This window comes from Nannospalax galili, unplaced genomic scaffold (assembly GCF_000622305.1).
Source record: "Nannospalax galili isolate Female #2095 unplaced genomic scaffold, S.galili_v1.0 scaffold619, whole genome shotgun sequence".
NCBI lineage: Eukaryota > Metazoa > Chordata > Mammalia > Rodentia > Spalacidae > Nannospalax > Nannospalax galili.
The window spans coordinates 984,347-1,009,103 of NW_008344186.1; the positions used below are offsets into that span (position 1 = coordinate 984,347).

Here is a 24,757-nt window from a genome sequence, read left to right on the forward strand (position 1 = left end):
CCCTTAAACCCTTAAAATATACTGATAACTTTAATTTTGGTTATACTTTCCTTTTGGGTGTTTAAGACTATACTGTTGGCCCAAATAAACCAATTTACTTTTACCCTTAAGGTCGTATGAGGATTTGGTCCACAGGGGTCACATGGGCTTGGGGGAAGCCCCTGGCTCCTCAGGCTTTTCCATCTATGTGAAGATAAATCAAAAGGTATTGCTGGACCAGGGCTTTTCTTGGAAGCATGGAGGAAATGTTTCCTCTGTGTTGACCCTCCTCTTTGCAGACTGGAAACTGGTTCAAGTCCATCTTCTGGGGTCTCCATGGCCTCCCTGAACAAGAGGACAGGTGACTCACCAAAGTTACAGGACATTTCGAGAGATGCTCCATAGCCTCTAGAACTTGTTTGACCTTGGAGGGCAAGGAACAAAAATTTGTCCCTTTAAGTCTCTCTGACCTGATTAATATAGGCCTTAGAGTCTGGCTATTAAACATCCAACAAGGTTAGTTATACCAGTTTGGTACTTTTAATTACCATGTGCTATGTAGATAGATCTTGGGCAACAGCCTTAAATAAACCTTGACTAGACATCCTTAGACTAGTTGACTAAGCTGCAACCTTAGAAATTTTAAGATTGTCTACACATTATCCCTCTCTCATCCTTGTTGTATTGTAACAACCCTACACAGACCTTCATCACCTGCCTAGCTCTCTCATTTCTCTGTCAATTCTGGAAATATCCAGCCATCATTTAAAAATATCTCCATTCTCATATCCTTCCAACATCCTCCAATTTTCCATTTTCCTTTTTTAATAACCATGAGACACAATAATATTAACAAACAAAATTTTCATCTGTTGTGAGACTTCTTTTCCTGCAGATACTAAGCAATGTTTTTCCCCTTTATAGGTTGTAATATCAAACCAATGTTTGATTACATTAAATTTTTTCTGGGGAACCAGTGAATTTACTGAGCTTACTTACAGAGATGACTGAGGGGTTGCTGAGGTATATGAGTGACCTGAGATATACCAGCCTGAGTTTTTACCCATTTACAAACATTGTAGCTTCTTCCCTTGCTTGTGTGTAACTCCTGAATCCAATAGTGAGGAACCTGGTTCCCACCATCCACTTGCATCTCTCAGTCCAGTAGACATGTAGAACAGTGTCAAAACTGTTAACTCATGCTTTCTGGGAGACAGCCTTACCAGGCAGAATACAGGGCTTATGTGTACATTATTTCACCTTTAGCCTAACAGAGTGCTCATCTCCAGAATGACTTAGGTGAGCACTTTGTTACCCATCCTTTTAGTGAGAACTTTTAGTTATTTTTACTGCAGTTAGGCTATATTGTCCAATTCCACAGCCTGTCTTGGGATTCCCCAATGTCCCGGATTATTCTGAAAGAATTGTATATATTCAAGTTTACATTTAATGTCATAGAATTATATGATTTTGATAGTTGCTTTGTGTCTTACAGCTGCCATGGCAGCAATCTTAAAGAAGTTTTTACTGCCCTAAAATTTTCTTGTTCACTTGTTCACCCCACCTCCTCAGTCATGGCTAACCACCTCTCTGTTTATCAACTCATTTTGCCTTTTCCAGCGTGTTGTATTGCTGGAGTTACACAGAATACAGCTTTTTCAGACTGGCTTCTTTCACTAGTGAGATGCATTTATGATTCATCTGTGTCTTCATAGCTTGTCAGCTTATTTCTTTTCATTACTGAATAAGATTCAGTCCTGTGAATATAATTGTTTGCTAACCCATTCGCCCGTTGAAAGGTATCTTGGTTACTTTTGGCTGCTTCAGTTTTTGATAGTCTAAACCAAGCCACTCTAAATATTTGTGTGCAGATCTTTATGTGAATATAGGTTTTCTATTCAGGTAGCACTGTGGTAGGATGACACAGTCAGCATGTTTTGCTTATAGGGAACTGTCCAGCCATCTTCCAGAGCTGCTGTACCATTCTGTGTCACTCCCCACCCTTATACACTGATGCAGATCTGGGCATCCTTGCCAGCAGTTGGCACTGTCAGTTCTTTGAATTTTAACTATTTTAGCAGGTATGAGGTTGTATCTTACTGTTTCAATGCGCAGCTCCCTGACTTTGATGGGGTTTTATTTGATGAACTAGTTTTGAAAATTAGTTCTCTTAGACCTTTTTCTTTCCCAGGTGACTTGTCTCTGTCTCCCACTGACATTGTAAATACTGTTCTGTGGTCAGTTAGCTTGATTTGTTTTCAAGGTTTACATTCTTACACTAATCTTGCTTACACATTTCTAGTGAGGTTGCGTCTACTGCATGATTTGTAGCAAGTTATTACTGCCTTTACAGTGAAACACACATAGGTCAGGAGAATTTGGAGAATAAATATGTCATCTAGACTTCCAATAGTAGTATAATTCCAGATTTCAGCAATGTACCACTGCTCAGAATCTGTCCTTGGCCTCCTTTGATCTTTCACAGCAAAGCTCAGTTGGCTAGAGTCTTGCCCTCACCTTCCTTGTCTCTGGTGTTGGCTTATAGCCTCTGCAGCTTGCTGGCCATTTGTCCCTGTTTGGTCTGTGCTCCATCTAAGCTGGGCTGAGCCTCTGACCTTACTCTTGGCTTCTACCTGCTAGGCTTCCCCTTCTGTAGATTGCATGCCTAGTCCTGCCTACATGGCCCATGCCAACAGCACCTTGTCCTCTATCAGGTTCTGCTGTACTTGGGAGGAGGCCATGTTTGCATTTGCACTAGTGATTACCTCACAAGGGTGGAGGAGGTCTCCCCTTTACCTTGGACCAAGGCTATTTGTGGACCTCTCTCTCTCCTTACATTCCATGGCTCCTTGAAGATGTTCCTGCATTTCTGACTCACCACTCTGCTGCCTGTCAGGTGAACCCCACCTACATAGCCTCAGCTGGGATTGTGTGGCAGGCAGGACTCTTTAGTACTGCACCACTGTCTACCTTGCTGTCTTGAATAGGCCTCCGGGGCCTTATCTTCACAGTGCCAGAAGGATGACAGTGGAGCTGTGCAGTTGTTTGGCACTTGACTGTGTATGCTGAGGGTCTCAAGCATACACTTATTTGGTTTTGAGACAGGGTCTCCCTGTAGCCCAAACTTGCCTGGAACTTGCTATGTAGACCAGGCTGGCTTCGATCTCAGAGAGAACTGCTTGTCTCTGCTTGTGCTGTCAGACCCGGCTTGAGCTGTCCTTTTGCTATAGGTAGATTCCTGTGCTTGAGCAGCTTCTCAAAAGACTTTCACTGAGGACCAACTGTATTAGTTAAATGTTGTATTGTTGTCTTTTCCTGTTGCTGTGATAAAATAGTCTTGACAAATCACAGTTCAAGAGTACAGTCTGTCACATGGCAGAGCTTCAGAAATTGTATCTTCAGTCGGGAAGCAGAACAAACGGAAACTGGCACACACCTGTTCTCCTTTTTGTGCAGTTGAGGACCAAAGCCAAGGAACGGTGCTGCCCATTTTTAGGGTGGGTCTTCCTCAGTGAGTCAAGATAATCAAGATAATCCCTTTAGAGGTGACCAGAGGCTAACCTAATAAAGATAATTGCTCACAGGTGTGCCGGAGGTTTGCCTCTGAGGTGATTCCAGATCCTGTCAAGTTGACAGTTGACATTAGCCATCACAGTGCTGTGGTGAAATACCTTGCTTAGGAGTCACTACTGGTAGTGACTAAAAGTGACTAAAGTAACTGCTGGTGGAACGATGTACTTTGATTCATAGGTGGAAGGCCTGGTCTCCGATGACTTAATCTTGATGGTCAACTTGGCACACCTGGAAAAGCGAGCCTCTGTTGAAGAATTTCCTTCAGTAGATTGGCGTGTGTGCATGTCTGTGAGGGTATTCTCTTGATTGCTAACTGATGTAGAAGGGCCCAGTTCACTGTGGGTGGTGCCATCCCTAGGCAGGTGGGCCTGGGCTATATAAGAATGGTGGCTGCAAGTGAGCTGGGAAGCAAGTCAGTAAGCAGAGTTCCTCCTTGGTTTCTGCTTCAGTTCTTGCTTGAGTGCCTGCCCTGACTTCCCACAATGTGACTGTGGCCTGGACGTGTAAGCAAAATAAACCCTTTCCTCTCAAATACCTTTTGGTCAGAGTGTTTTATCACAGCAACAGAAAGTAAACTAGAACACAGTCCATCATCATGGGGAAGGTATGGCAGCAGATGGCTACATGGTGGTGGGAACATTCTGTTGGGTCTCCTCACATCTCAACAGACCAGGAAACAGAATGTCAGGAAGTGGGGCTTCAATATAATCACAAGACCTACCTTTCCTCAGAGCTCCACTTCTCTCTAGACCTCACTGTCCTCAAATAGTGCTTCCAGCTAGGGACAAGTGTTCAAGCACAGGAACCGGTGGGCAATACTTCACATCCATGCTGTAACTGAAATCAACAAGACCATTTCCCCAGCCTCGGATTTCTGTATTTTCCTTTTCAGCTCGAGGAGGGTTCTGCCAGGATAGCAAGGGTGTCACACACACAGTGTCACTTGGTCAGAAGCTTTTACTTTTGCTTTGGTTTGCTGGGGGGGATATGTTTCTTGTCTGTTCCTGTGAGAGCCACACTTCCTAACACATACTTCCCAACACACTGCCCTGTCCCCTGGTTTGTCTTTCTCCAGCAGTGGTTGCCCTTCCATTTACCATGTAGATAGAAGACTCTTAGCTTTTTAAATTATTATATTCATTACAAACGAACCACACAGACATTCACATTAACTAGGCCTACACAGTAGTAGTTGTCAGTGTTATTCTCTTCTACTTTTACGTCTTGTCCCAAGGGAGGGTCTTCAGGGCTAATTACATGCATGGAGCTGTCATCCTCTATGATGACAGTGCCTTCTTCTGGACTCCTTCTTGAAGAACCTGAGGCTGCTTTACTTTAACTTCATTTTTTTTTTCACAAGTAGAAACAGTGTACTCTAAAACAATGATAAAAGTATACTTTGAGGCCTATACTAATTTGGTCAGAGTGTTATGGACCCCAGGACTACTGAGGATAGACCACCAGACTCAATTCAGATCGAGATAAAAGACTTTATTCAAGCTTGCTTGGACTGCAGTCACTGTACCAGATTAGAGTGCTGCAGTGGGGAGGGGGAGGGAAAGGGGACCTTTTAAAGCTAAAAAATGGCAAAAAGGAATGTTGACAAGGTGTTCCCAACTAACAGGGTAGGTGATCTCAGTCTACATGTCAAGGTGCCCTAAAATAGCAAAACAAGCAAGTTACAGAAGCCAGAATCAGCAGCTAGTCATATAATAATTTTGCTTTCTATATGTCTAGAGAGCAAGTGACTGCGGCAGCATTCTCCTGGGAGGAAAAGGGAGAAAGGGGTCAGGGTTTCTGAAAACAGTCCTTGAACTAGAAATACACTATGGCCAAGCTTCTAAGATGGCTGCTTTACCCAAAGTGGGGTCAGTTTGGTCAGTACAAGAGGAACATAAAGGACAGTTTTTGTTTCTTGCCCTCCTAGGTCAGTTAAGCTCCGGGGAACTATGAGTATCTCTCAAAATGTCCTGTAACTGTGGTGTGTCACATGTCCTCTTGATCAAGGAGGCCATGGAGACCCCACCAAATGGACTTGAACCAGTGTCCAGTCTACAAAGAGGAGGGTCAACACAGAGGAAACATTTCCTCCATTCTTCCACGCGAAGCCAGCCACGGTTGAGCAGGACCTTTGACTTACTTACCTTCACGTAGATGGAACGGGCAAAAGAAAGGAGCCAGGGGCTCCTCCCAGCCCATGTGACCCCTGAGGAACGGATCCTCAAATGACCTTATGAGTAAAAATAAATTGGTTTATCTGGGCCACCTGTATGGTCTTAAACACCCCAAAGGAAAGAATAACCAAAGATGAAAGGGATCAATATAATTCTTTAAGAGTCCATGTATATAGCTAAAGGCTACATAACAAGAAACAATGCCAGATAGGAGATACCTTCCTTTGAGTTGTTGGCCAGGGAGGCCCAAGAGACCCCCAGACAGTAACCCAGCATAAAACTGGGAAAATGAGCAGCAGACCCCAATCTTATCTAAAGGAATATTGACAACTGATTGCTGCTATATGAGGAAGAGCTGATCTTCCTAAAACAAGGAACTCTAGATAGGCTGACTAGATTCAGCGGATGGACAAGCACTGGAGAATGGCTGCTGGCGGTGGGGGGGGCAACAACACAGGTGACAGTAACTGGGATGACAGAATACATGGGCTCCAGTTGGAGGGTGGGGAGACTGTGAGAGGATACCATTTGGGATGTGGGTCTACAGATGAATAAGATTGTTTGGGATGTTCTGTATGAAATATAAAAAAAATCAAAGAATGAATTATATTTGAGGAAGAAGCATAAAAATTTGCTTCATGTTAATTGGTAGAGGGAAACACATTGCCACTGAAATCTACCTGATGATTTTATATCCATGCTCAGGTGCCAAGGGTCTCAGAAAGTAACAGACTGTGACTAGTAATAATCAGATATATAGAGATTAGAGACGCATATGCAAACATCTAAGTGTTAGTAGCATTAAAAATGAGTTTTTCTGTATGAAATGGAGATCTTGTTTAAAGGTTAAAACCTCAATCAATTTTATGTCTTATAGTGTTTATACTGAGTTCAATATTGTATAACTGTGGTAATTCAATGGTGAACCTAAAAATTTACAGCCTATTTTGAAAGAGATGCATCTTTGCTCTGGAAATTGTTATTGAATATGTTAGTGCTGTAATGAAATGCCTCTTCTAATCATGTGGTTATTAAATAAATAATTTTAAAAAGTAGGCATCGTCTATTGTCTTTTGTGAAGTATGATGTACTATATGCACTTTCATGTGGCAGTGTGTTTATGCCAGTGCTTGTATGTACATGCACACACACACACCCACACACAGAGTAAAGCATCGTACTGTGGCATTATAGTGACTGTCATATCAACAAGCAATAGGCACTTTTCAACTCTTCTGTAATCTGATCTGTTTAGTTTTTACTGTGTAGCTCAGGCTAACCTTGAACTCCTAGGCTCAAGAAATTCTCCCTTCCCAGCCTCCTGAGTAGGTGGGACTACAGGTACCTTTTCCACTATGTCTGGCTCAGCTCCATTATAATCTTATGGGACCGCTGTGGTTTATCACTGACTGAAACATTATTAGGTGGTACATCATTGTATCTAACAACTAAACCTCAGAATATATAGAAAACTTACATAGAATATATAAAAACTAAACTTTGAGAAAACTGACTGACAGGAGAGATTGATAAATCTGCAATCATTTGAGATATTGTAAAGCTCCTTTCTCGGTAATTGATAGATCAAATTCATATACATAAGAGATACTTAATGATACTTATATCAGGTTCTGTCACTTGATCATGTACATAAACCATGGTCAATAGAGAATATATATTCCCTGAAATATTGAAACATTAAAAAAGTAGTTCTTATATTTGATTATAAAATATCAAATTCAGACCATGCTCTCTGACCAATGATAAAAGCACAGAGGAGAGCCTGCTTATTTAACATTAAAGAGAAGAAACTAAAAATCATTCAGTAAGTCACAATGGAACTTTCTTGGATTGAATGACTAACAGAATGTGCAGTACTTAGAGGGAAGTTTATAGTGTTAGAGTTACATATTTTAAAAATAAAAAAGGTAGCCAGGCAAGGTGGAGCACACCTTTAGTCCCAGCACTTGGGAGATCTCTGTGAGTTCAAAGCCAGCCTGGTCTCACAGTGAGGTCCAGGACAGCTGGAGCTACAGGGAGACTCTGTTTCAAAAAGACAAAAAGAAAAAGGATTCAGCTCATGGCCTTATGCACGTTAAACAAGTGCTCTATCACTGAGCTGCATTTCCAACCCTTAGTTTATGAAATTATAGTTCTTGGTTATGTATACCAGCGTGCCCTTGAACTTGAAATCCTCCTGGCTCTCCTGTGCCTCTTCCCAAGTACTGAGATTATTAGGTGTGCAACCAACACCATCATATTGATTAAATTTTAAATGCTAAACCGTGTATTTTTTGATAAATGTCACGTGGTCATGTGTATAACCTTTTAAATGTATTTCTGGATTTAGTTTGGTAGTATTTTGTTGTGTTCTGTGTTTATGAGGTATTAGTAGGTTTCTTTTGAGGTCGTTATATGATTCTGGCATCAGTTATTGTTGGCCTCATAGACTATCATAGAATGGAATGGCACATATCATGTGTTCTTTGGAAGAGTTAGTGAAGGATTAGTGTTGATTCTTTTAAAAATATTTGGCAGGTACCCACATGGCAGCTACCAACCATCCTCAGTTCCAGCACCCACATACGTGCAGGCAATACACACATACACATAAAATAAAAATAATAAATATTTTAAAAATATTTGGCAGAATTCATCAATGAAGCTACCTCATTTGGGACTTTTCCTTATGGAAAGTTTTTTTTTTCTTTTTAAATTTTTATTGCTAATTCAATTTATTTTAAGCTTATTCAGATTTTCTTTAATTTTTTTTCTTGAGATAATTTCTTTAGTTAATGTTTATAGGAATTTGTTCATCTAACTTGTTGATATAAAATGTTTATTGCTCTTATCTTTTTTATCTTTGTAAGTTTAGTAGTTATATCCTCTATTCTTTATTTTAGTAATTTGAATCTTCTTAGTGATCTTTTCAAGGAATCAAATTGTTTCTATTCACTCATTTATTTTTGTTCTAATATTTACTGCTCCTTATGCTTACATTGGGTTTAATTTTATCACATTTTTCTAGTTTCTGGAGGTGGACATTTCATTTTCTAAGCTGAAATTCTTCTTTTTCAAATGCAGGTATTTTTGTTGTGGAGGACCTTTGCTCTGACCTGCAGCTGGCTGCTGCCCCTTGACCCCCAGCTCTTGGTGGAGCTGGAAAGGGAATGGGAATAGGGTAAGTTAAAAATGCCACAAAATGAGCTGGGCGTGGTGGTGCACACCTTTAATCCCAGCACTCGGGAGGCGGAGGCAGTCAGATCTCTGTGAGTTCGAGGCCAGCCTGGTCTCCATAGTGAGTTCCCGGACAGCTGGGGCTACAGGGAGACCCTGTCTCAAAATGACAAAAAAAAATTTTTTTTTAATTTTTTTAAAAAGGCAGAAAATACAAGTTTGAACAAAATGTGCTGTTTTTAGTAAGCTCTAATTAGGTTTTTTTGAATAAATGACCCTTGGATTCCTGCAATCTTCATTTCTAGAGTTCTTAATCAGTAAATTAGAGTGATTTTTGCTGGCATTTTCTTTGTTTTATTGAGAAGAGAGTACTGACATTGGTCATCATTCTACCATTTCCACCAATTTTAGCTACTTGCAATAGTTTATACTTAAAAATTGGAAAAAAAAGAGAGTGTGATTACCATAATGGGAATAGATTAATGGCTTCTAAATGTCACAAGGAACTAAGTGTGTGACAGTTTCTAACTGATTTTGGAAAAGAGCAGTAAGCAGCATTGCTGATTATAATGTCAACCATTCAAGGAAGCTGAGGAAATTAAAACTGTGGCACTAGTGCAGAGGCCACTAGCTTCAGAGCCACTAAAGAATCAAGCCAGGTTCCTCAAAAGGAGGCTGGGCTGTAGTAGAAGGTGCCCTTCTGTGGCCGTATCCAGTCAGAGTATGGGGATCAGTGGGTCCTGTTGTTTGACCTGTGGCTTGTTAAGCATTTGCAAGTCCTTGTTCTGTGCCAGGTTGATTGTGCCTTGGGTCTGGGCCTCTGACTGACATTGAGGAGCCAGGTCGTCTCTTCAGGAGGCAGCTCCTTGGTGTCTGTAGCTGAGGGGAGGGGCAGCTAGAGTTGCTATTGCTGGGGAATTGAGATAACTCAGGAAGAAGGGTTAGAGGGGCAAGAAATCTGGGCCCTTGAAGCAGCGTGCGGACAAGCATTTTCAGTGTGAGTTCCCCAATCACAACACCACATCTGGAAGCTAAAATACTGTGAGGTTTCTAGGGTAAAAATAACCACATGCCAAATTAAAAGGCCAGTAAGAGGAGGAGGAAGGTAACTTGTAATCGTAAAGTAATCTGTAGAGATGGCATCTATGGACTAGCAAATGAGCGGTGGGAAAATGACAAAGGTCTTTAGCATCTAAGAGGGTTTTGTGCTGGAATACCCACTGCTGTTTTTGTTATTTTTTTCATTTTAAAATATGTGGTTTCCTACATTTTTAATGCTACTAACACTTAGATGTTTGCACATATGTTTTTAATCTCTATGTATCTGATTATTACTAGTCATAGTTGGTTACACTCAGATGCTTGGCACCTGAGTATGGATATAAAGTCATCAGGTAGATTTTAATGGTAATATTTATCACCTCTACTAAGTAACATGAAGTAAAATTTTATGCTTTCTCCTCAAATGTGTGTGTGTGTGTGTGTGTGTGTGTGTGTGTGTGTATCATATAGAACATCCCACACAATCGAATTCATCTATATACCTACTTCCCAAATGGCACCCTCCCATAGCTTCCCCCGCCCCCACTGGAGCCCATATACTGTCATCCCTGTTACTGTCCACTGTGTTCTCGGCGCCCCCAGCTTGTCTAGTGCTTGTCTGTCTGCTGAATCTAGTCAGCCTATCTAGAGCTCCTTGTTTTAGCAAGATCAGCTGTTCTCATCTAGCAGCAGTCAGTTGTCAATATTCCTTTAGATAAGATTGGGTTCTGCTGTTCATTTTCCCAGTTTTATTCTGAGTTACTGTCTGGGAGTCTTTTGGGCCACCCTGGTCAACAACTCAAAGGAAGATATCTCCTGTCTGGCATTGTTTCTTGTTATGTAGCCTTTAGCTATATACATGGACTCTTAAAGAGTAATATCGATCCCTCTAATCTTTGGTTATACTTTCCTTTTGGGCGTTTAAGACCCTACAATTGGCCCAGATAATCCAATTTATTTTTACTCTTAAGGTTGTCTGAGGATCTGTTCCTCAGGGGTCACATGGGGTTGGGAGGAGCCCCTGGCTCCTTTCTTTTACCAGTTCCGTCTATGTAATGAAAAGTCAAAGGTCCTGCTCAACCATGGCTGGCTTCGCTTGGAAGGATGGAGGAAATGTTTCCTGTGTTGACCCTCCTCTTTGTAGACTGGACACTGGTTCAGGTCCATTTGGTGGGGTCTCCATGGCCTCCTTCATCAAGAGGACAGGTGACTCACCACAGTTACAGGACATTTTGAGAGATACTCATAGTCCCCTGGTACTTAGTCGACCTAGGAGCTCACTGCTGTTTATACTTTAAGACCCAATAGGTTAATACGTATACTAACCTAAAATTTGTGTTACTGTTAGTGAATTATTCTCTTAGCTACATTATCAGCAAAAGCATGCAAAAATAGAGTGATCATAAAATTAATGATTGAATTTACACCTTTGAAGATGTCTGCACACATCACCTTTGTAAAAACCTTATAGGGCCATGGTAGCCTCACTTGCTGTTTCTCTTACCTTTGATATGAGGAGACCTCAGTGGCCCAGCAGTTGTATCTCAAGTCATCAGGGAACAGGCAGGACATGTCAGACCAGCTTGTTGGCCACTTGATTGCATATTTTGAGATGGTTTAGACCTTGAGCTCTAAATCTAAACCCAAGTTGAAATAGATCACACTTACTGTCTTGAGTGCCAGGATGATTGCAACTTGGCCAGAGCTCCCATTTAGTGGCAGCTTAGTGGTGGTGAGGGCTGCCTTCAGGTGTTTGAAGGCATCTTATTTTCTGGTGAAATCACACCCCTACACCCTTCCCCCAACCCCTGACCCATAGAGAGTAGTATTAGAGACTAAACTCTTGTGCCCAGGCTTGTCCATGAGTATTTCTGGGGAATTGCTTTGGTGAGAATTGGAGATAGACCTTTATGTAATGAGTTCACACTGGTTTCCATCTTTGCCTCAATGTTAATCACGTTCATTTAAAAATAATTCTACAGAGGCAGGCAGATCTCTGTGAGTTCAAGTCCAGCCTGGTCTCAATAGTGAGTTACAGGCCAGCTGGGGCTACAGGGGGACTCTGTTTCAAAAAGACCCCCCCCCCAAAGTAATAATAATTCTAGCCAGATGTGTTAGTAGGCAGATCTCTGCCAGTTTGGGGTCAAGTTCTTGTTAGGTGTTGAGCAGGCATTTCACAACAGGAACACAGACTCCAACAAGCTCAGAATGAGTGAACCTGATAGTCACAGACAGAGCCAGTACATAGGAATTCTTCTTCAGCTATCTCACTGACTGGTAACTTGAGAAGATTGGTAATACTTTATTTGCTATGAAGCGCAGAGGGTATCGTTTCATGTCTCAGAATGGCTATATGAATCAGGTTTCTAGAGGACGTGTCCATGTGTATGAGAAGTTTCAAAAACTTTTATGGACTTTGAAAAATTCCACTCTTGTGGCTGGAGAGATGGCTCAGCAGTTAAGAACACCGGTTGTTCTTGCAGAAGACCTGGGTTCGCATCCCACGTGGCAGCTAACAGCTGTTTGTAACTCCAGTCCCAGGCAATCCGATAGCCTCTTATGACCTCCACGGGCATTGCACAACATGGGTGTACTTACCTACATGCAGGCAATACATGCATACACATAAAATAAAAATAATAGATTTTAAAAATTCCACTCTTATGAATCTCCTTCAGGAGATATTCAGAGAAGCATTGAGTTTTATGTTCAGAGGATGCTCATTATAGCATTAGCTTAAAGAATTAACAGTTACGAGCTAGTTAAATGCCCAGTACCAGAGGAAAGTACTTCTATAGCACAACAGAGTGTTAGGCAGCAATTAGTGCTTACAGGACTAACTCATGTCATGAAAAAAATGTACCTAACACACTGGCACATATGTCAATAGTATGTATAAAAATATTGAATACAATGTAAAGACATCTCTGTGTGTGTGTGTGTGTGTGTTATATGTGCATAAGGAAACCAGTGTGTGTGTGTTATATGTGCATAAGGTTATGAAATTTCAAAGTTAAGGAGGGTACCCCTAAAGGTTTATGGTGTTTATCTCTGAGAAATGGGAATCACTACTGCTCAGTTTCACAAATTTCTGAATTTTCTAAGCTTTCTTCAATGAGCACTTACCACTTTTATATTTATGAGAGAAAGAACATGTTTTTATTAGTGGAGAAGAACTATGTGACTGTTAACCTGGTCTTTGAGTTGTCGAAGCATTTTCCTAAGCATAAAGCAATCTCAAAGAATAGTTTGATTTCCACAGACAGATTTCTTTGAGCCTCAATAAATATTATTAAAAGGCTAAAAAGATGTATGCTAAAATGTTATTTATATGCATATATAGCACATTATTCTGAGAAGACATATAATTGATGTCTGCGGGGGGTTCGAGCCTGCAACCCCTGCATGAGGATGACTGGGGATGAGTAAGCGCGCCGTTCACTAGCCTTGCCACCCCTAGCACCGGGAACAATCAGATGCAATGGGGAGTCTAAAGCAGGAACTCATTTATTGCAAGTGTTACAGAGCTTATAAAGGCATCTGGAAATCCCCCTCCCTCCGAGGGTGTATCTTAAGGATGATCAAGTGCTGATCATACACTCCTCAGCAATGCGGAAGACTCTGTCAGACTTTCAAAACAAGTCAGGCGGTGCCCCAGTAACTTCCCCTTGGACCTCTGCAAGGCGGGGCCTTTAGGTCCCCACATATCCCCCTTTTATTTTTATTTTAAGGCCAGACTGACTTTATTTCACGGGTTACCCATCTCATAGACGGCTCCCTGAGGAGAGATGGCTATCTCCTTCCTCTAATCTTATGCATTTTTGCCTGTCTTAGGTTGTGTCACCTCTGACCAAGCCTTGCCTGTCATTGGACCATGCACCTGGCCATGTGCATGTCCTGTCTAGGAGTGCTTGTCATGGGACATCTTACCCATCCTTGGCTAAAAATGCATCATGATTAAGGGCAGCCGCGTGGGTAATGCCAGCCCGTGACGGTCTTAGTCTTTGCCTAACTCAGTTAGCCAAGCATGGGCAGCCGGAGGGGGTATATTCCTGGGGGAGTCCGTAATCACGAGGAGGTGGGCTGTGGCAGTTCCAAGGGTCTTCTGGCGACGAATTATCTAGTAAAGACACTTAAAGATAAGCATTATCAAGAGAAACAAAGCAAGACATGGCATAGGACAAGTTGAAATACTTCTGAGACCATGTACCTTTTAGCCAATCAGTTGTCAAAGAGGCTGACTGGCAGTGAAGCCAAGGAACTGGGCCCTTCACCTCTGATGGCATGCTAGTCAGTCAGATCCTGCCCTACCCACTTAAGGTTTTTCACAGGCACCCATATGGGGTTTGAATCTCCTGTAGGGTAGACACAGCCAAAGTCTCGACCCATGGTTAGCAATGTATCTGGGCCTCTCCATAGCCCCATAATGGGATCCTTCCATTTTACCCATACCTCAGGTCTCTGCTCCTGTCATCCCCAATGCTTCTGAAACTGGGATTCCAATTGAGTTTTTTGAAAATTAAGAATATTAATAGTGAATAAGGCCATGCCCAACTGTTGGTGGGGGCTTATTCCCCCTTTTTGTAATTGAATTTTTAGGTTTTGATGGTTGCGTTCTACAATGGCTTGACCTTGGGAATTGTAGGGAATTCCTGTATTGTGTTGAATTCCCCAAAGTGAAAAGAAATCTTGTAAATTTTTACTCACAAAACATGGTCCATTATCAGTTTTAATTCTTTGGGGCAGTCCCAACATAGCGAAGCACTGGAGAAAATGGGACTGATCAGGCATTAGGCGTTTTAAAGTTGGTGGAAGGTACAGAGAAAGCAAATTTTTCACAATCCTGGGGTTGTAGAGGGATAGAAAAAACAATCTTTAATGTCTATAACTATAAGAAATAAATCTGAGGGAATAGCAGGGATCCAAGGCAGTCCCCTTAAGGGTGTACCCACTAGGGTCATCCTAGCATTGACTTTATGCAAGTCTTGCAACATTCTCCATTTGCCAGAGGGTTTCTTAATAACAAAAACAGGTGTGTTCCATGGACTTATAGAAGGCCGGATGTGGCCCAACCATAATTGTTCCTGCACAATTTCCTTTAAAGCCTGTAGCTTTGTCATATGAGGTTGGCGGATAACCCTGCCGCCACCAGGGGTCGCACTTCCCCTTTAGCTCCATCTGAAGCCCTGAAATTGGCCAGGGCACGCCGGAGGTGCCATTTGTTGCTTTGGCTGCTTTTGGTTTCACTTCTGAGAGCCCCAGCAGCATATCAATCCCCAATTGAACCTCCCTTTGTTGAGCTAGGCATTCCACGTGTTCCCATGTATCCCCAGTAAAAACATTAGCCCCAAGTAGCCAGGGAGACAAATGAATGGCTTCTGCCCAAACCTTTTGTGCTGCCGATCTAACATCCAATCCCCTACTTTTAAGCATATCTCTCAGCGCCTTAAGCGCTGGGTCCTCAGGCTTATTAGTTACGTTACCCATCTTTCAGGTCTCGCTTACCCCAAACTCTCCATTGGCCCCAATCCTTTTCATCTTCCTTCGAGTGCCATGCTGGGCACCAGTTGTGGGGGGGTTCGAGCCTGTGACCCCCACGCAAGGATGACTGGGGATGAGTAAGCGTGCCGTTCGCCAGCCCTTGCTGCCCCCAGCACCGGGAACAGTCAGACACAATGGGGAGTCTAGTCAAGCAGGAACTCATTTATTGCAGGCATAACAGACCTTATAAAGGCATCTGGAAATCCCCCTCCCCCCGAGGTTGTATCTTAAGGATGATCACATGCTGATCATGCACTCCTCAGCAGTGCACAAGTATCCATCAGACTTTCAAAACAATTCAGGCTGTGCCCCAGTAGCTTCCTCTTGGACCTCTGCAAGGCAGGGCCTTTAGGTCCCCACAGATGACATTTTGCTTTTAAAACATAATAATGAGAAAATACTTAGGAGAAGGCATACTTCTGTTGCTGTCAGTGCTTCTATGCAGGAATTGGGGTTCTTTTATTTTTAAAAATAATTTATTTTTAGGCTACATAACAAGAAACAATCCAGACAGGAGATACCTTCCTTTGAGTTGTTGGCCAGCGTAGCCCAAGAGACTGCCAGACAGTAACCCAGCATAGAACTGGGAAAATGAACAGCAGACCTCAGTCATATCTAAAGGTATGTTGGCAACTGATTTCTGCTAGATGAGGAACAGCTGATCTTCCTAAAACAAGGAACTCTAGATAGGCTGACCAGACTCAGCAGGTGGACTTGTACTGGGGAACAGCTGGGGGCACTGACAACACAGTGGACAGTAACAGGGATGACAGAGTGTATGGGCTCCAGTGGGGGTCGGGGGATGCTATGTGAGGGTGTCATTTAGGATGCGGGTATAAAGATGAATAAGATTGTTTGGGATGTTCTGTATGAAATACTCAAAAAAATCAATAATTAAAAAAAATTTTAATGTTTATCAGTGTATTGCCTGCATGTATGTAGTATACCCATGTTGTACAATGCCCATGGAGGTCAGATGAGGGTTTCAGATTCCCCTGAACTGGAGTTATGGATGGTTACCATGTAGGTTCTGGGAATTGAACCCAGGTCCTCTACAAGCACAGCCAGTGCTATTAACTGCTGAGCCATCTCTCCTGCAAGTGGGTGCTTTTAAACATATTTCTTATACTTTTCTGTAGTTCCCAAGGCCTCTCTGCACAGACAGCAGGCATGCATTCTACAACTCTAAGTCCCATGGTTATGGGCCTGAGTTCATGGCCTGCTTTTGCAGGGAGCCTGTTGGCCTTCAAGGTTCTGTGGCAGGACTGGGCACAGATGATTTCTCTGTCACTGATTGCCATCTGGTGGGTTGTCTGGAAAGTCCACTAGATGTGTTTTTAGGCAATGCTGGCCAGTGGGTAGACAGACCCTCTGATTGAATCTGGTAATAAGAATGAGACACTCAGAAAACTAGGAAAGTAAAAGTGAGGAAGTTTAAAAATGTAAGTCCACGTAGTGATATTGAACAGAAAAACTCTTAAAAATCACAAGCTTATCATGAATAAAGTCTATCAATATAATTTTAAAAGATTGAAAATATAGATATATTTCTACATTTTCCTAAGTATGATCTGTTGTAAATAGGAAAGCAAAACAAAAAATACTCCCTCCTTGGAGGTGGGCAAATGTGTGCGGAAGATACTGACCTTCTCTGTGCAAGGATTTCTCAGACTTGAGTCTCTACATAGAAGGAAAGGCCACATAGAACTATGCCAGGCCTGTGTCAGATAGGCCTTTGAGATCTGTATCCTCCCGCCTTGTCAGATGCGTCATGGCCACACATTGTCCTCTTGATGCTATTTTTTGAGCTGGAGGAGTAAACAAGCTTACTCCTAACTATTTCCTTCTCCTTCCTCTGAGACTATTACTGAGAGTGCTAATTATGTAGAAATGGTAATTGTCCCAGTGGATCCGTGATGGAAATTGAGTTGGAACATCCTTGCCTGTCCTCCCCCAGTAGAAACTGTTTGAAGCCCCACCTACTCCTCCTCCTCCTGATTCATGTTGGCACTGTAGGACTCGCATTCTATTCTACTGTTGGAGGCGAATTAATGAGATACTTTGTCCCCTAGATCTAGAGAAAGAGTCAAGGTCACTCTCCTCTTGAAAGTCTGATCCTTGCTATGGTCTGTTTGGTTTTTCAAATTGAGATCTACAGGCACATTTATCTTAAATGGAACCCATGAGCAGATTTCTAGGTATCACATTTCTAGGTATGTCAGCCTCATAGAACACCTAGTGTAGTCCCAAGTCGTCAACGTGACTTTTGGAGTGGTAGGATAAAACTCTCCACAGAGCAGTCCACAAGTGCCCCCCCCACTGCTCTGTCCTTCTGTGCTATATGCTTGTCCTCTGCCAATGGGGAAGCCCCAGAAGGAGCTCCAGTCTTGCCCAGCTGTGATGAGAACATGAAAGCCCATGGAGGGTGTACCTGTGTCACTGCACATATGCAAGCAAGGGGCCTGTCAGATGTATATGGTTGTGATGTGGTGTAGTATGTCCTGGAAGGGGAGATCTACTGTTGGGATGGGATCTAGAACAAACCCCCTTCCTCAGCTGTCCTCTGTCTGTTTTTGGCTGGTGGGACACAGAGGACAGAGCCATATTCAGGAAGAGAAGGCTACTCTTGGCACATACACTGGCTTCAGTACTGCAGTATTCCACAAAACTGTATGCCCAACGTAGAAAAATCGTAGATAAGAACTCAAGGAAGGTAGCATGACTATTGTTTGTGCCATTCTCAAATCCCCAAAAGGTGTAATGGTGTTTTTCCTTTCTTTTTGTAAGTTTACAGTTTCCGCTGATGTTTTCCTTTTGTGCTCTAGACCTCTCTTAATGTTCTTTGTAGTTCAGGTGTGTTGGATTATGAATTATTTTAACTTTTGTTTGTTGTGTTTGAAAGCCATTTTTCACCATGTCTGTATTCTGGTTGATGGTTTTCCCTTCATTAGTCAGGGATATCATTCCATTTCCTTCAGGATTGCAGTTTTCCTGAGAAGAACTCTATCTACCATCTGTGCTTATCCCTTTGTACATAATAATTCTTTTTAAAATAATTTTTATTATGGGTGTATAAAAGTATCATATGTGTATAAAGTATACAGTGGTATCGTGAGAGCCATAGAAATGGCATGAAGATTACTGTGTCATCCTTTTTGTTGGCTTTTGTGACAAGAGCAGCTGACAAGTCAATTTTAAAATTTCTTTTTTTTTCTGGCAATTGTTTTTATTTTTTAATTAAATTTATTTACATTTATTTTTGTATGTTTGTGGTGTGTGTGTGTGTGCCTGTGTCTGTGTATGTCCATATTGATACACTTGTGCTAGGCCACTCATGTGGATGTCAGAGGACAACTTGTGGGCACTGATTCTCTTCTCTACCAGGTGGGTCCCAGATAGCAAACTTAGGTCATCAGCCTTGCTGTCAAGCACCCTTTCCCTATGAGCCATCTCACCAGCCCTCTCTGTCAGTTTGTAAAATTTTCCTTTTATGTAATTATGATGTGTGTTGGTTCAATTTCTTTTATGTTTTCTATGGAGTCAGGATTCTTACCTTCTTGGATCTGTGTATTGGCTCATAATTTTAAACTAAATCTTTAAAATAATTTTGATATTTTTTAAAGTGTATTGCAACATGTCTCTAGTTTTGGGGAGGAGAGAATTTTTCTCTTTATGTTTCACTTTACAAAATTTTGGACTAAACAGATTGTTCCATTTCTGTGTCAGCTCACTTCTTCTTCAGTGATGTCTAATATGTCGTTAGTCCTATTGAGTGCGTTTTTCGTCTCATTCTTAGGTGTTTGATTTGGGTCTTTCTAAAATGCATTTGTTAGGGCTAGAGAGATGGCTCAGCAATTAAGAGCATGGACTGCTCTTGGAGAAGACCTGGGTTCAAATTCCAGCACCTACATGGTGGCTAATAACCATCAGTAACTCCAGTTCCTGGGGATTTGATACCCTCTTCTGACCTCTGTGGGCAATGTACAATATGGGTGCACTTACATACATGCAGACGTAACACTCATACACATAAACAACACAAAATTAAAGTGCATTTGTTCTATCACCTTAGCATTTCATGCTTCATTTGTCTTTAACAAATGCAGCTTATTTATTATAGCTATTTTATTGTTTTCTTGTACTAATCATTTCTGTGTAATTTCTGATTCCATTTCTTATTGATCAACTGCTTACATTCTGAAGTATATTTTTATTAATTAGTATAAAATTTGTTCTGTGACAGTTTCATAAATGTACATTGCACACATAGCTCCCAGCCCTGCTATCTCTCCTACTCCCTACTCCCTGTTTCAGGTCTTCACCCTGTCTTCAAGCTCTCATATTCTCTGTTCTGCAGTGTTCCCTGAAACTTAGAGGGGGTGATGACTAGGGCTGAGTCTGCAGCCACCACTTACTCTTAGCATCTTGGGCAGCCATGACTGTCTGCATTCACCACTATTCACTGCAAAGAGTGGCTTCTTCAATTAAGGCAGAGATTACCATTTGTTTATAGATATACACATAGATATTTAGAAGATAATTTAATGCTATGCCAATTTAGTTCAAAAACAGTAATAAGTTCTCCACTTGGTCATACAGCCTCCCCAGGCATGGGTTGTTAACTGGGCTTACAATACAGTGCACAGGCTTCCTCCTGTGGGGTGGGCCTCAATTCTAGTCAGAGGGCAGTTGGTTGCTCACACAACAGTCATGCCACTATTGCATAAGTGGAATATTTCTTGTGCCTAGTAACTTTGAGCAGGAAAAATGCATCTAAAATTTTATATTGTTAGGTCCTGTGTTTATCAAAATATTTTAAGCTTCGTTTTGAAGTACATTTGAACTAGAAAGTTTGGATTCTTTAGTGGCTTGTTGTTAAACTCTGCTAGACAGAGCCTTCTTTAATGTAGCTGTTGAACCTGGTACTGATATGGCTGATCCTAGTATTGAAGCCACATGCTCTTAAGCAGCTGGCCTGCTGTTGCAATGCTACAAAGTTTCTATGGCCTAGGTTGGGGCTACAAACTTTGCCAAGATCTCTGAGTGCCAGGGCTGTTGTTCTTTCTCTTTTTGATGATTCTTTCCCTGGCCTCTGGGGATTACTCTCTGTAGTGTGCTGATCAGTAGCCAGATGGAGACCTAAGGAAATTTGCCTCTGTGCCTGTGAGTACCTTTCTATGTAGCTCTCTCCTTCCCAGTTCTCTGCCTCCTGATCCTACCTGCTGCTACCTCCATTTATTGACTCTGTCTTTCTTGAGCAGGGCTCCTCTTTCTTGGCTGTGCTGTGGGCTGGGACGACCATGGAATGTGTTGCATTTGCTTCCTTTTCTCTCTCAGGATCATTGCCCTGTGCAGCTTGTTGGCCCACACTAAAAATTCCAAGCTTTTTATATGATTTCAATAATCTGAAGTGGGAATCACTGTGCCAACATCTTTGTCATAGGTAGAGGAGGATGTCTGGTCACGTAGCCACAACTGCAAAGCCTTTGGCTAGCATGGTTCTGCATGCTTTTGACCCGTTTTTCTGTGTGTGCATGTGTATGTGTGTGTCTTGTCACCCGGGTAAAGTGCTCTGCAGAGTGGAGGTTAGACCTTGTGGGTGTTCTGGTTCCCTCTAAATAATGATTTACACAGTGCTGTCTTAGAGATTGTGTCTTTGCACTAGATGACTGTTCTTACAGTCTTTTAAACAATCATTTATATATTTTTGTGTGTATGTGTGTGTATGCTTGTCTAAGTTTATGTGCGCCACATATGTACAGCAGCCTGTGAAGGCCAGAAGATGGCATTGGATCCCCAGGAACTGGAGTTTCAGATGGTTGTGAGCTGCCATGTGAGTGCTGGGAACTGGACCAGGGTCCTCTGCAAGATAAGTGGGTGTTCTTAACCACTAAGCCACCTCTCCAACCCCTCTTCTTACATTCTTTTAAAGATTTCATTTGCATGTCAAGACAGTGTCTCATTTGTTGGTCCCTTATGGATGAATTCACATCAGGACACATGAGAAACCTGTGTTTGATCCAGATACAGGGCAGTGTGAGTGCTGTGTGCTCTCCTTCTGTCTGGAGCCATAATTTAACAGTTTCCTCCTTTTCTATTACCTTTTTTCTCCAGTCAGCTGACTTAAATGGTCCAGCAGGACCATTGATGGTACAGCATTTACTTGTAGAAGTATAACCAACAAGCAGTGTGTGGAAATGACTATGTAGCCCACATCACACACTTGTCCCAGGTCTGCACTGTGGCTCTGACTTTAGTTTTATAAGACTACCTTGAGATGATTCAGATTTATCCTTTACATGCCTTTTGTTTTCTAAGTGTCGTTTCTTTAAAAATATTTTGGGGGGCTGGAGAGATGGCTCAGTGGTTAAGAGCGCTGGCTGCTCTTGCAGAAGACATGGGCTTGATTCCCAGCATCCACATGGCAGGTAACAACTGTCTGCAACTCTAGTTCCAGGGGAATCCAGTGCCCTCTTCTGACCTCTGTGGGCATTGCACAACATGGGTGCATGTACATACATGCAGGCAATACACTCACATACATAAATCTAAAAAAATAATAAAATATTTAAAAAATTCTTTGGATTTATTTTTATTTTTTAGAAGAAGCATTTCATTATAGCTTTAACATACTCAATAACAATTTCCAGAGCAAAGATACATCTCTTTCAAAAGTGGCTATAAAGTTTTTAGGTTCACAGTTGAATTAATACAGTTATACAATATTGAACTCAGCATAAACCCTGTAACACATAAAACTGTATGGTTTTTTAACCTTTAAAAAAAGATCTCCATTTCATTTTAAAATATACTGTTTCTTACAGAAAGACTCATTGTTTTTGGTAATAACACTTAGATGTTGGGGACTGGAGAGACAGCTCAGTGGATAAGAACACTGGTTGTTCTTGCAGAAGACCCGGGTTTGAATCCCAGCACCCACATGGCAGCTAACAATGGTCTGTCACTCCAGTTCCAAGGGATCCCATGGCCTCTTCTGTCCTCCGCAGGGATTGCACGACATGGGTACACTTACTTACATGCAGGCAATATACTCATACACATAAAATAAAAATAATAAATAAAATATTTTAAAAAACACTTAGACTTTGGCGCAGGCATCTCTAATCTGTATGTGTCTGATTATTACTAGTCATGGTCAGTTGCACTCAGATCCTTGGCACCTGTGTATGGATATGAAGTCATCGGGTAGATTGCAGTGGTAATGTTTATCACCTCTACTAATTAACATGACATAAATTTTTATGCTTCCTCCTCAAATATAACTCATTTTTTAAATTTGATTTTTTTGTGTGTATATCACACAGAACATCCCAAACAGTCTTATTCATCTATATACCCACTTCTCAGATGGCACCCTCCCATAGCCTCCACCCCCCGCTCCCAATTAGAGCCCTTATATTCTGTCTTCTCTGCTACTGTCCGCTGTGGTGTCAGCATCACCAGCCATTCCCCACTACTTGTGCATCCAGTGAATCTAGTCAGCCTATCTAGAGGTCTTTGTTTTAGGAGGGTCAGCTGTTCCTCATCTAGAAGCAATCAATTGTCCATATTCCTTTAGATAAGATTGGGGTCTGCTGTTCATTTTCCTGGTTTTATGCTGGATTACTATCTGGGAGTCTGTTGGGCCACCCTGGCCGACAACTCAAAAGAAGGTATCTCCTTTCTGGCATTGTTTCTTGTTATATAGCCTTTAGCTATACATATGGACTCTTAAAAAATTGTATTAACACGTTTAATCTTTGTCTATACTTTCCTTTTGGGTATTTAAGGCCATACAGTTGGCCCAGATAAACCAATTTATTTTTACTCTTAAGGCCATTTGATGATCTGTTCCTCAGGGGTCACATGGGCTTGGGAGGAGTCCCTGGATCCTTTCTTTTACCGGTTCCATCTATGTGAAGTTAAGTCAAAGGTCCTACTTGTCCTCTTTGTAGACTGGACACTGGTTCAAGTCCATCTGGTAGGGTTTCCACGGCCTCCTTTATCAAGAGGACACGTGACTCACCACAATTACAGAACGTTTTGAGAGATGCTCATAGTCCCTGAATACTGGGATTAAAGGCATGCACTACCATGCCCGGCTATTTTTATTTTTTATGTGTATGAGTGTATTGCCTGCATGTAGGTAAGTGCACCCGTGTCATGCAATGCCCACAGAGATCAGAAGAGGCTGTTGGATCCCCTGGGACTGGAGTTACAGGCAGTTAGCTGCCATGTAGGTACTGGGATTCAAACCTGGATCTTCTGCAAGAACACCAGTGTTCTTAACCTTTGAGCCATCTCTCCAGCACCCGCCCCGCTCCCCCACTCCTTTCTTTTACCAGTTCCGACTATGTGACGATAAGTCGAAGGTCCTGCTTCACTGTTGCTGGATTTGCTTGGAAGCATGGAGGAAATGATTCCTCTATGTTGACCCTCCTCTTTGTAGACTGGACACTGGTTCAAGTCCATCTTGTGGGGTCTCCACCACCTCCTTGATCAAGAGGACAGGTGACTCACCACAGTTACAGGACATTTTGAGAGATGCTCATAGTTCCCTGGAACTAGTCGACCTAGGAGGGCAAGGAGCAAAAACTGTCCTTTATGTCTCTCCGATTAATTTGTATAGGCCTCAATGTATGTCTGTTAAACATCCAAGAAGTTTAGTTCTACCAGTCTGGTACTTTTAATTACCGTGTGCCATGTAGATAAGGCTTGGGCAAAGACCAGTTGTTCTCAGATAAACCTTACCTAGACGTATATTTCTTGATCTGGTATGTTTAATTTATCAGTAGGTTGTTGGACTAATATGGTTCCCTCTGGTTTTTAAAACTAGCTAGGCATTATTTATCTCTCGCGTTATCTAACCCTTCCATCATGGTTTCCCCAATTAATGTGCCTGCATTTTTCCCATTTACCCCTTAATAATACCCTTCTCCTATGGTCCTACCTCTTTTGAGCTCCTTCTTTCCCTTTATCCCCTAGGTTCCTTGTATATCCTTCTCTCCCCTCTCCCTTAAACTAACCCAATTTTTATCCATATTTCCCTTATTAATGCCTGTTTCCTACTGCTCTTCTCTTTCAGATTCTTTTCCTTAACCTCCCTGATTCCTTTCCATTATCCTGGTTCCTGTAGTTATGTCTGGATACACACTCACTCATCAGGATTTGGTGATAGGATCCACATATGAGGGAGAGCATATGTCTTTTTTTTTTTTTTCCTGAGTTTGTGTTACTTCACTTAGTATAAGAGTTTCTAGTTCCATCCATTT

The 24,757-nt window shown here is 41.9% G+C and overlaps 1 protein-coding gene across 18 annotated transcripts in view; it reads left to right on the plus strand.

Moving 5' to 3' along the window:
• The window catches only part of Pcbp3 (poly(rC) binding protein 3), a 322,999-nt gene that overhangs the window by 107,834 nt on the left and 190,408 nt on the right, over positions 1-24,757 (plus strand). For 15 of the 18 annotated variants that reach the window (XM_029567084.1, XM_017799974.2, XM_029567086.1 and 12 more), the window contains one exon: positions 8,811-8,907. The exons of the other annotated variants lie outside the window; for them this stretch is intronic. The gene's annotated coding sequence lies outside the window, so the exon portion shown is untranslated. The remainder of the gene's footprint in view (positions 1-8,810; positions 8,908-24,757) is intronic. 18 annotated transcript variants of the gene reach the window in all.